General features: G+C 38.8%; 1 pseudogene; it reads left to right on the forward strand.

Moving 5' to 3' along the window:
* The first annotated feature begins 827 nt into the window (after positions 1–827).
* On the forward strand, positions 828–2,009 carry LOC123938958 (annotated as a pseudogene).
* Positions 2,010–12,547: the final 10,538 nt, after the last annotated feature.

Genomic DNA, 12,547 nt, shown 5'->3' on the forward strand with positions numbered 1-12,547 from the left:
AAGTAATTATGGGAAAGTAACTAGAGGAGTTCCTGGTACCTGTTCCTGGTACAGCCTTCAACATGTGTTAGTTGTTGTTACTAGTGTATTCAAAAGTTTTTAGAGTGGTATTTTCATGGACAGTAGAAGGAAGATAGTATTCTTCCCCTAGATTCAGAAATCTGTATACTTTGGTATACCTGTCTAATATGAGTTTAAATAAATGAAGTTTCATAGAAAACCCATTGTTCTAGGAAAAAAATAATAAGATGGGAATATTGATTGTATTATTTCTCTTAATATAAGCACCCTAAAGAATAGGGACATACTAAACTTTAAAAAGGAGACTGTTAGAGCTACTAAGCACAACAGCAGCCTCGTTCCTGCTACGTTGTGCAAGCTATCTCATGGAACTCAGCAGAGAGAACATTGAGGAAAACCAATACATTGAACATCATCTCTTTTCTTCATATTTTTATTGTCTAAAAGAAATTAATTGAAATAAAGAAATCAGTGTTTATGTGATTGTGAGGGCTTGACTTTAACTGGCAAGTCATTTGATATATGGAATGGGGTTTTTGTGTTTCTCATGCTTTGTCCTGTTTGGACAGAAATGTAGTCTTTCATGTGGTACTTAATACCAACACAGCCTTATGAGACATTTCTCTTTTCCTCTTCTGAATAGTTACAGGATGTCTAACACTCTACCACTTAACACTCTGTCAGAGAACTAGAGACTTTTGTCTAGTTGTTTCATATATTTAAGGTTCTTTACCTCATATAGATTAAAAATCGAGGATTAGCCCAGGACCCGCGGGCCGCCTCACCTGCCGTCCCGCCTCGCGACCGCCATGCTCTCCGTCCCTGTCCCGCTCACCACCATCATGGACCCCTAGCAGCAGCAGCAGCAGCTCCAGCTCTCGCCCCTCAAGGGGCTCAGCCTGGCGGACAAGGAGAACATGCCCCCGAGTCTTAGCGGGACCCGCGTTCTGGCCAGCAAGACCGCCAGGAGGATCTTCCAGGAGCCCGCAGAGCCGAAAACTGAGGTACTTGGCCCCAGCATGGAGGACAAGCCACTGCTGCGAGAAAACCCTCGTCGCTTTGTCATCTTCCCTATTGAGGACCATGATATTTGGCAGATGTGTAAGAAAGCTGCGGCTTCCTTTTGGACCACCGAAGAGGTGGATCTCTCCAAGGACACTGAGCACTGGGACTCCCTGAAGCCTGAGGAGAGATACTTTATATCCCATGTTCTGGCTTTCTTTGCCGCCAGTGATGGCATAGTCAATGAAAACTTGGTGGAGCGCTTTAGCCCAGAAGTTCAGATCACAGAAGCCCGCTGTTTCTGTGGCTTCCAAATTGCCATGGAAAACATCCATTCCAAGATGTACAGTCTCCTCATTGACACTTACATTGAAGATTCCAAAGAAAGGAAATTTCTCTTCAACGCCATCAAGACAATGCCTGGTGTAAAGAAGAAGGCAGATTGGGCCTTGCATTGGATTGGGGACAAAGAGGCAACCTATGGAAAATGGGTTGTGGCCTTCGCCACTGTGGAAGGAATCTTCTTCACGGGTTCTTTTGCGTCAATATTCTGGCTCAAGATACATGGCCTGATGCCTGGCCTCACGTTTTCCAATGAACTTATCAGCAGAGATGAGGGTTTACACTGTGACTTTGCCTGCCTGATGTTCAGACACCTGGTCCATAAACCTTCCAAGCAGAGAGTGAGAGAAATAATCATCAATGCCATTCGGATAAAGCAGGAGTTCCTCACGGAGGCCCTGCCCGTGAGCTCATTGGGATGAACTGCATGTTAATGAAGCAGTACATTGAGTTCGTGGCAGACCAGCTTATGCTGGAGCTGGGTTTTGGCAAGGTTTTCCGAGTAGAAAATCCATTTGACTTTATGGAGAATATTTCACTGGAAGGGAAGACTAACTTCTTTGACAAGAGTAGGTGAGTATCAGAGGATGGGAGTGATGTCCAGTCCAACAGAGAATTCTTTTACCTTGGATGCTGACTTCTAAGTGAATGAAGATGTGCTCTTATTTTGCTGACACCCCACCCCCCTTTCTCATAAAAAAAAAAAATCAGCCACTTGAAGTGTATCAAACCGGCTACACCATGAATTATCCATAATGTTCATCAATAGTGTTGTTAAAACTGTGTAGCTACCTCATAGGCAAGCCTGTTGATTAGTGATGCTAGTCATCTCACCTAGAAAGCAGCTTAGACAGAAGCTACTCGGATTGGTAGGAAAGACCGTGGCCGTGTTTGGCGTTTGCAGGCAGGCTGCCATCCGTGAGTGCACCGTGGCTCCCGGCGGCAGTCGGGGCCCAAAGTTCGGGGCCCTGGAGTGAGTCAGACCCCGCAGGATGGGTCAGTTACTCCGAGGTCCTCCGGAGGCTTCAGTCTCGGTGCTTCAAAGCAGATATTAAAGTTTACTTACTGATTTGTATATAAAACTGGCACTTTACACACAAATAAACGGAGTTTGTACTGTTGAAATAAAGGCCTGATTTCACCTGAAAAAAAAAAAATCGAGGATTAAAACCTGCTATGTCCTTGAATTCTTATTTCTTATCCCAATTCTCAAGTACTTTTTAGTTAATATTTGAAGTAGAAAAAAATGGCCTGGTAATTGTGTTCTTATTGATTCTTACTGTCCAGGAATTGTCTTTGCATTGGTTCTGAGGACAATCATGAGATAAAAAAAATCTACAGAACTCTACATGTTAGGTTTTTCTACTTTTTATTTTTTTTTTGATGACTAAGAAAGAGAGAAAGCAGGTGAAAAAAGATCAAAGATCAGATTTGAGAGCCTTCTTAGAATTTCAGGTTTAATTGGGCAGGAACCATTGGAACTGTTTTCCAGTCACATAATTAAATGTCTCTGGGCCCCTCATCCCCTAATAGGTATACCGATGTCATCATGAGGGATTCACCTTCATGAAGTTATTCAAATGCAATTACTTCTCAAAGACTCAGTCTCTAAATTATATCATATTGAGGGATTTGGGGCTCCAACATATGAATTTTAGGGTACACAAGCATTTAGTCATAGTGTCAGCTTTATTTTTTTATTTTTTATTTTTTTTATTTATTTATTTGACAGAGAGAGAGATCACAAGTATGCAGAGAGGCAGGCAGAGAGAGAGGAGGAAGCAGGCTCCCTGCGGAGCAGAGAGCCCGATGCGGGGCTCGATCCCAGGACCCTGAGATCATGACCTGAGCCGAAGGCAGCGGCTTAATCCACTGAGCCACCCAGGCGCCCCTAGTGTCAGCTTTATTATAATAAATGTACTACTTTTTAATAATAAATGTAGTACTTCAAATGTAGTCTCAGGTGATCAGTGTGGTTGAAAAGTTGCTGACTTGTATAATGTCATGTCAACACAACAGTTCCATAAAGAGTTATTAGAGGGCACCTGGGTGGCTCAGTGGGTTAAAGCCTCTGCTTTCAGCTCAGGTCATGATTCCAGGGTCCTGGGATCGAGCCCCACATTGGGCTCTCTGCTCAGTGGGGAGCCTGCTTCCCTTCCTCTCTCTCTGCCTACCTCTCTCCCTACTTGTGATCTCTGTCTGTCAAATAAATAAATAAAAAGTCTTTTAAAAAAAGAGTTATTACAGGGTAGAAACATGTTGACTAGATGATTTTGAACTACTTAACATGTTTAAATGGATTGATATGTCATTTTGAACATTATTTAATCTAATTCTACAAATATTGGGTGTTTTCCTTGCCTCAGGCATACACCTTGGAATGAGACCTATGTACATTCCAGTTGATAAGGAGCCTACATCTAATCTTATGATGCATTCTGAATCCAAATAAGGCTTATGATTCTGATTTAAAAATGTGTACATAGCATGCATTTATTCAGTATTTAAATGTTCATTTAATTACATTATAAAATATGTATATCACCTTTCAAAAGTCTATATGTATAGACATTTAATCAGAAAGTGGATTTTGCTCTTCTTTGAAGCTTAATTTTTTTTCCCTTTTTATTAATTTTTTCAGCGTAACAGTATTCATTCTTTTTGCACAACACCCAGTGCTCCATGCAAAACGTGCCCTCCCCATCACCCACCACCTGTTCCCCCAACCTCCCACCCCTGACCCTTCAAAACCCTCAGGTTGTTTTTCAGAGTCCATAGTCTCTTATGGTTCGCCTCCCCTCCCCAATGTCCATAGCCCGCTCCCCCTCTCCCAATCCCACCTCCCCCCAGCAACCCCCAGTTTGTTTTGTAAGATTAAGAGTGAAGCTTAATTTTTTTTAAAAGATTTTATTTATTTACTTGACAGGCAGAGATCACAAGTAGGCAGAGAAGCAGGCAGAGAGAGAGAGGAAGAAGCAGGCTCCCTGTTGAGTAGAGAGCCCGATGCTGCGCTAGATCCCAGAACCCTGGGATCCTGACCTGAGCCGAAAGCAGAGGCTTTAATCCACTGAGACACCCAGGCGCCCCATGAAGCTTAATTTTAATATGATATGTATTCAAGTTATACACAGATATATTTCATAGTCTACATAATTCTGCTGGAAATCCTAGGCTTAAAACTTTTGTCATGCTGTATTCCACTTACCTCAGTAATTATACAACCCCATATGAGATAAACACGATGAATATACATTAAATATCTTCCTGTGGCCTTTTTTTATTTTATTGCTTTGTAATGTAATATGAAGTGATCCTATTCTTTCAATAAGCTGGTTTGCATTCAACATCAAGCTTACTCATTCCCCCGGATACTGTTGGACAACTGCGCTTATGGTTGGAAATCAAAATCTGGGTGTACCCTCTATGTATCCATGCATGAAAATGATGGTGTGTAATAGAACATCCCTGGGTCCAGGGATCCCTTTGCCCTGACTGATTGGGGAGAATATCTTATTAACCTAGGAAGTTCAGGCAAATGATTTCTCTGTGAGCAAGGAGCAGAGAAAGAAAAGGAAAACTTTGGAACAAGAAAACATTGATCTAATGAAGTGAATAATAGTTTTAACATGAACAAGTCATGGCAGCATCTGTTCTGCTGGCCTGCTTGATTACAAGAACTGTGGTGAAATATGACAACTACAGGATTTTCGTTGCATTTCCTATAACGGGAACTCTCCAAAATATTGTACGAGATGGCCTCACATGATCAATCAAATGGTAATGTCGAAGAATAGCTCTTTTCTCCTCTTCCTTTAGCTTGTTGAAATATGTCTGGCCATCTGTGGCCTAATTAGGAAAGTTCCCTCTCAAAGTGATACATCCCTGAAAACCATGCTGCTTTGATGTTTTAATGAACAAACCCATGAGTAGCTCACAAACCTCTCTGTTCTGGGACCTTCACTCCTCACATGTAGGTGCCCAGTGAATGCATGACCAGCTACCTGCCAGGTGACTAACTAACAAATACAAATCTGTGCAAAAATCTCTTGATTTCCATTATATACCTAGGATGTAATACCAGAAAAAAAAATCACAAGAAAAGAGTAATTTAAAAAAATACTTTGGAAAAACAAGAGTTAGCTAATCTTTAACATCCTGGAACTTCTTTTTGTCTCTTGATATCAAGCAATTGATAAGAAAAACAATCTCATATTGATTTCTGAGATTGGACAGTAATGCATTAAAGTGAAAAGCCTCTCATTTTCTGATAATGACTTAGTGTCCTAGTTGTGGTATAAGTGAAAGTTGACCTGTTGACTAAATACCCCCTAATAGCAGGGACTGAGTACTTCAGCCTGTGTTATCCTAATCTGGGTATAGCTTATGACTCAAAAACACTTAAAACTGTGAGGAGATGCCATTGCATTTTAAGACAAAACAGATTGCCTAATCAATGTTAAGAGGTTTTGAGAGAGAGAAGTCTAAGATTTGATTTTGGATTATTGGATTGTCTAGTTCTCATGATGCAGCATACAGATTCATCAATATCACTGGCCACTGAGGAGGAACAGTCACAGCCTTCCACGTGCACTACTTTATTGCTATCTTTCAACTTTGGAGGATGTAGCTATTGATGTTAACATACTTGCGTGGCCTGAAAATGTCCACAGTGTATTGGATTTTTTTAAAATAATGGAATCTATTAATCTCATTTTTATTTATTTCTAATTCCAAGAAGGATGGATTCAATTAAAATACTGCACTGGAAAATGAACTTTATTTTTGTGTATAGTTGGGAAAGGAACGACTTTGTAGCATCTCCATTTATTTGTCAATAGATGCAACTTCATTGTCTTTATTTCAGATATCTCAACAAATCATATATTTTTAATTTTATTTTTAGGGATTATATAATTATTTCATTTCCCATTACAAAGCAGTATTAATGGAAAAGTGTTAATGGAAACTTGAATCATCTAAAGTATCCAGAATTTCAAAATAATAAATCTGTTATTTACTGAGAATAATAGTCTTGCAGTTTTAATAAAGTTACTTTATTTTTCTATTGTAATCATTCAGCCTTCTTCTTTGCATGCTAGAAGGGGAGACAAATGTTAACTAAGCCAAGAATGTGGATTTTCAAAGATGCCTTCTATTTGGTTCTATGTGTAGGCTCATTTCTTGCCTTGTTAATAATATCAAGAAACAGAACTGAACTAATTTTTAGTTGTGTGTCTTTGTATTAGATTTTTTTTTCCTTTTTCTTCTATTTGCTTATACATTACTGTATGTTTTAGTAAACATTGTTCTTCCAAGTCAGGACATGCAGGGGATCTTGTCATTTGCAATAACATGGAAACACCTAGAGGATATATGCTAAGTGAAATTAGTCAGACAGAGAAAGACAGATACCATATGATCTCACTTGTGCATGGAAAGTAAAAAAAAAGTAAAACAAAGGAACAAACAAAATGAAAACACTCATAGCTACAGAGAACAATCTGGTGTTTGCCAGAGGAGAGGACGGTAGGGAGAGAGTCAAACAGGGAGTGGGGACTAAAAGGTACAAACATTCAGTAATAAATAAGACAGGGTTCTGAAATATACAACATGGGGAATACAGTTAATATTATAACAACTTTGGTGACAGATGGTACCTAGATTTATCATGGTGATTATTGCATAATGTTGAATCACTGTATTGTACATGTGGAACCAATACAATATGTCAACTATGCTTCAATTTAAAGAATACATAAAGATTATATTTGCTTTGGAAGTCTTATGGAGGTGAAGGTTAATGGGCCTAGGTCCTTTTATCATTGTCTAGAGTTTGTTTTTCTCTTCATTGCTGCCCCCATTTTTCTCTGGACTTCCATCCAGAGAAATAGACCTAATATCATGTAGTCAGTTTCTCTACTATTCAAGTAACAGATGATGGGCATCCTGTATCTATTCTGTTACTAAAACATCTTTTTCACTTAGATTGATCTTTGAGACTAGGATTCTTTTTTTTAAGGTTTTATTTATTTGAGAGAGGGAGAAAGAGAGAGAGAGAGAACCTGAGACAGGAGAAGGTCAGAGGGAGAAGCACACTCCCTGCTGAACAGGGAGCGTGATGCCTGACTTAATCCTGAGACTCCAGGATCATGACCTGAGCCGAAGGCAGTTGCTGAACAAACAGAGCCACCCAGGTGCTCTGAGACTAGAATTCTCTACTTATTTCACCATCATCGATTGCTAAGTCATTCCATATTTTACCTATAAAAAAGTTTTACTGCTATATTGTCAATTCTAAGTATTCTTAAACATCAGTATAGTATATAGAAAAGGTCCTTTCCATAAAGAGACAAATTACATACAAAAGTGTGTTTGGGGAGCACCTGGGTGGCTCAGTGGATTAAGCCTCTGCCTTCGGCTCAGGTCATGATCTCAGGGTCCTGGGTCGAGCCTCGCATCGGCCTCGCATGAGGCTCTCTGCTCAGCAGATTGATCACCTACTTGTGATCTGTCTGTCAAATAAATTTTTTTAAAAGTGTGTTTGGTTATTTTATAAAGGTTTTATAACAGTGTTTTACGACTGAGTCACAACTCAGTGTTCTCTTGCATGCACACATATACATATACACTGTGTATGGATTATTTCATTTTGCCTACATGATAGCATTACCTACAGTGGCCTTTCCTTGTTTTGCTTTTATTTTCTTCTATAAATCTCAAATTACTCTTTAGTATCTATTTAGGAGCTATCAATTTTTATCCCTTCCATAGACAAACACAGTTAAGTCAAGATGACTAATGGATTTGTGGGGAGAAGTATAGATTGATAAAAAATAGGGAACAAACAATTCCCTTTCAGAGCCATCCTTTTTAAATAGTCAGTTATTACTAATAAAAAGCAAGATTATTAAACATTTATTTTAATTAAATTTCGTAATAGAGATACTTAATCGTCTACCTTCTGAGTCTTATGTTCTCTATGGCAGGCTTTTGTAGGCGTTCAGAATTTGAGAGAGTTTTTGAGTGCTGAAAACTTTTATAGGAAGGGATAGGAATCTTTATGGGAATCTTATTTTATATACTTTAAAGTATTAGATACAATTTTTGCCCAAAACAAAAAAAGACAATCAATCATTACAAAATCTGTTTTTATCCTCTGCAGGGAACTTTCTTTCCCCTTCTTATTCTCCTCTGACAGTTCTCTAGTCCATTCTGTTTCTTACTTATTCAGAAGACTTACATGATTTGTTTTTTTTTTTCTTCAAATTTCAACCATCTCTTCCTCTGTCTACTCTCTTTCTGGCCAACTTGGCTCTTGGCTTACTGAGGGAACTGGGGCTGTCACCAACTTCCAGGAACTTTCATCATCATGTTTAGCACCTATCTCAGATTAAACTGAATGTACTATTGTTGAATTGTTCATGCTGTTCTGGAAGGCCCCTCCCTCCAAATGTCTTCTAGAACCTATCTTCCTTCCTCAAGAATAGTGGTCTAGCAATTATTATTCTGTCCCCCATTATAATAGACAAGTGCAGTACAATGCAATGTTACTTCTTAAAAATCAAGATATATTTACTGTGGAGGATGATTTAAGATATGTTTTCAAGGTAGAGGAGTATGCGTGCTCTATATATGATAGACGATGCACATGTCATATAGTAAAATTCTGTATTACGTGTTACAGACATTCTTTAGTAGTAGATATATGATAACTCTTCATAAATGGCTTCAAGAAGGTAAGACTTTATCTGGAAATTTATGAATGGAACAATTTGAATATATGAAGAAAGTATTAGAGAAGCCATTCCAGACAGGAGACCGAACATGAGCAAATGAGCAAATGTGCAGAAGTGCAAATGAACATGGTATAATCAGGGTTTGGAAAGGAAGCCTGAGTAGAGTAGAGGCTTCACGAAAGAGCTCAGAAAGAGACATGATAAAGGAAGACTGGATGCTGCTTCATGATGCCCTTGAATTCCAGGATGTGTTCAACAGAGATGATAGTAGAATGTCCACATGAAAAAATCTACTGATGAATTTTGTATTTTTTGAACTGAGATTTTATAATAGGATATACATAGACTAATGTTTCTTTTGATTTCCTGTTTAGTTCCTTCCAAACTGAGTTCACATGTCCTATTTCAGGATCAAGGGAGAATATTTATCTTGGGGCATTGATGCCACCTATTGGCAAACGGGGGTAGAAGCTTGAGCACATCAAAGTTACTCCCTCATTGAGCTGTCTGAAGAACAGACTTGGTTGGCATAGAAGGTTTTCCCTGTGAACAGGTCCAGAGTCCAGCTGGGTTTACATATCAGTCTACCTGAGCTTCAGGGGCCCAGGATGAGACAGCAGGCCACATGAGAAGGGACTAGGTCTTTTAAAAGAGGAGGTTGATGGTTGCCATTTCGTGTGATGACAGGGCAGAGACTTGGAAATCATTATTTACCTAAGAAACCATGTCCCTTACCTCTCTGACTCTGTCACTAGCATCGTGATCTCATAGTATAGAGCACTGATGTCTACTAGAACTTTTTCTGATGATGAAAATATTCTATGATATGTGTGGCCATTGAGCCCTGGAAATGTGGCTAATGAAACATTTCAGTTTTTTAATTTGAATCTGAATTGTCCCACATGGCTAGTGGTTATGGAATAGTATATGGCAACTATAGAATCAAACTAGCTTTTAGTGAGCATGTATCATGTGCCTGACCTAATCTAAGAACTTCACATATACTAACTCACTTAGTCCCCATGAGAATCATAAGGAGCAGGCATTTTTCTTTTCCTTTCCTAGTACAGAAATGAGAGAACTGGGGCAGAGAGGCTTAGCATAGGGAGGAAGTGACAAATGTGGGATTTAAACCTCGGCGCTATATCCATTTAGCTTAAACAACTGTGTTGTCTCATATTTAAACCCTACATTAATCTTGTACTCCTTTTCTTGCTCACATTCATTTTTGTATGTTATTACCATAAAGAGAAACTATTGTACGCATAAAATAGATCAGCCATTCCTCATGAGGCTTTATCTGTTCTAAGATTCATGCAGCAGTTGCCATCTGGTACCCACCAGGAAAAATCTGGTCACAAAGCTATTGTGATCACAATAATACTTGAAATAAAATCAAATTTCATTTTTTATGAATAGTATACCTTCATTTTCCACAGATCCCACCAATCCATTTGGTTTTATAGATATTTCCTTAGACATTTGCATCCTTTCCCTGTCAGACTTTTAAGTTTGCTATTCCAGATGTAGGACCACATAACTCATCTATTGTTTTTTCCTTCCTCAAAGTAACTTTTGTTTTCATATTGGCTGTCTTGATATGGCGATGATGATAGCATTCGTCATGTTTAGGCTTACATGATTTTTAGTCTCTGAATTTCAGTGAAAAGATTTTTTTTTTCCCAGTAGACCTAGCAAAGGTCCATGATTAATCCTGATGGGCCCTGATTTAGTCATGTGATCACCTTCTCTGGACCACAACACCGGAGATGAACCCAAACCATGTTTTGAACTGTATCCTTGATAATGTTGTCCTTTTTACCTGAAATACAGTGACAAGGTACTTATCAGTCTAAGAGGTTTATTAGTAAATAAACTGTCGACCATTCATTGTAAGCTTCAAAAGCTCCATTCCTAAAAAATGTTACAGCCCCTACTTGAAATTAATGTTCCTTACCTTTTAAACTAGTAGGATATTCTATTAAAATCTTTCATGTGTGCTAGATCTAAAAAAAGTTTTATATATTTGCTCTCTTTCCCCTATATTTCCAGGCATATGTAAATAGTAATCATTCTAATGTATTGCTACATAATATAGATAGGCTAACTGAATTAAATATTTGCATTCCTTTTTCATTTTTTTAAAATTTTATTTATTTGACAGATAGAGGGAGAGAGATCACAAGGAGGCAGAGCAGCAGGGAGAGAGAGAGGGGGAAGCAGGCTCCCCGCTGAGCAGAGAGCCCGATGTAGGGCTTGATCCCAGGACCCTGGATTCATGACCCAAGCCGAAAGCAGAGGCCTAACCCACTGAGCCACCCAGGTGCCCCATGATCACAGCTTTGTATAACTAGCTTTAAGTCAGGCATTGTGATGTCCCCAACTTTTGTTCTCTTGTTCAGCGATCCCCTGGCTATTTGGGGTAGGTCCTTTCTGGCTACATGCAAATTTTAGGATTATTTGTTTTAGGGCTGTGAATAATTTTGAGGGTATTTTGATAGGGATTGTGTTGAATAGGTAGAGTGCTCTGGACAACATATGCATTTTTACGATGTTTATTCTTCCAATCCAGGAGCATGGAATGTTTTTCCATTTCTTTGCATTTTCCTACAAGTCCTTCCTCGGTGTTCTGTAGTTTACAGTAGAGATCATTTACCTCTTTGGTTAGGTTTATTCCTAGGCATCTTATGGGTTTGGGTGCTATGGTTAATGGAATTGACACCTTCATTTCTCTTTCAACATTCACATTGTTAGTGTATAGAGAAGCCAGAGATTTCTTGGCTTTGATTTTGGAATCCTGCACATTGCTGAATTGCTGTATGAGTTCAAGTAATTTAGGGGTGGAGGCTTTTGGGGTTTTCACAAAAAGTATATTGTCATATGCCGAGAGAGACGGTTTGACTTCTTCTATGACAACTTGAATCCCTTTTATTTGTTATTGTTGTCCAAATGCTGAGGCTAGAACTTCTAATGCTTTGTTCAAGAAAAGTGGTGAGAGTGGGCATCCCTGTCCTGTTCCTGACCTTAAGGGAAAAGCTGTCAGTTTTTCCTTATTGAGAATAATGTTTGCTGTGGGCTCTTCATAGATGGTTTTTATAATATATGTTCCATCTATCCCTATATTTTGAGGAGGTTTAAACATGAGAGGATGTTGTAATTTGCCAAATGTTTTTTTCTGCATCAAATGAGAGGATGATATGGTCCTCATCTTTCTTTTGTTTATATGACCTTTGCCAAATGTTTTTTTCTGCATCAAATGAGAGGATGATATGGTCCTCGTCTTTCTTTTGTTTATATGACCTATCACATCAGTTGATTTGTGAATGTTGAACCTGCCTTATATCCCAGGAATAAACCTCACCTGGTGATGTTGAACAACACTTTCAATGTACCTTATAATCCTGCTGGCTTGTATATGTATATTGTTGAATAATTTGGTATTAGTG

Source organism: Meles meles, chromosome 3 (assembly GCF_922984935.1).
Source record: "Meles meles chromosome 3, mMelMel3.1 paternal haplotype, whole genome shotgun sequence".
Taxonomy (NCBI): Eukaryota; Metazoa; Chordata; class Mammalia; order Carnivora; family Mustelidae; genus Meles; species Meles meles.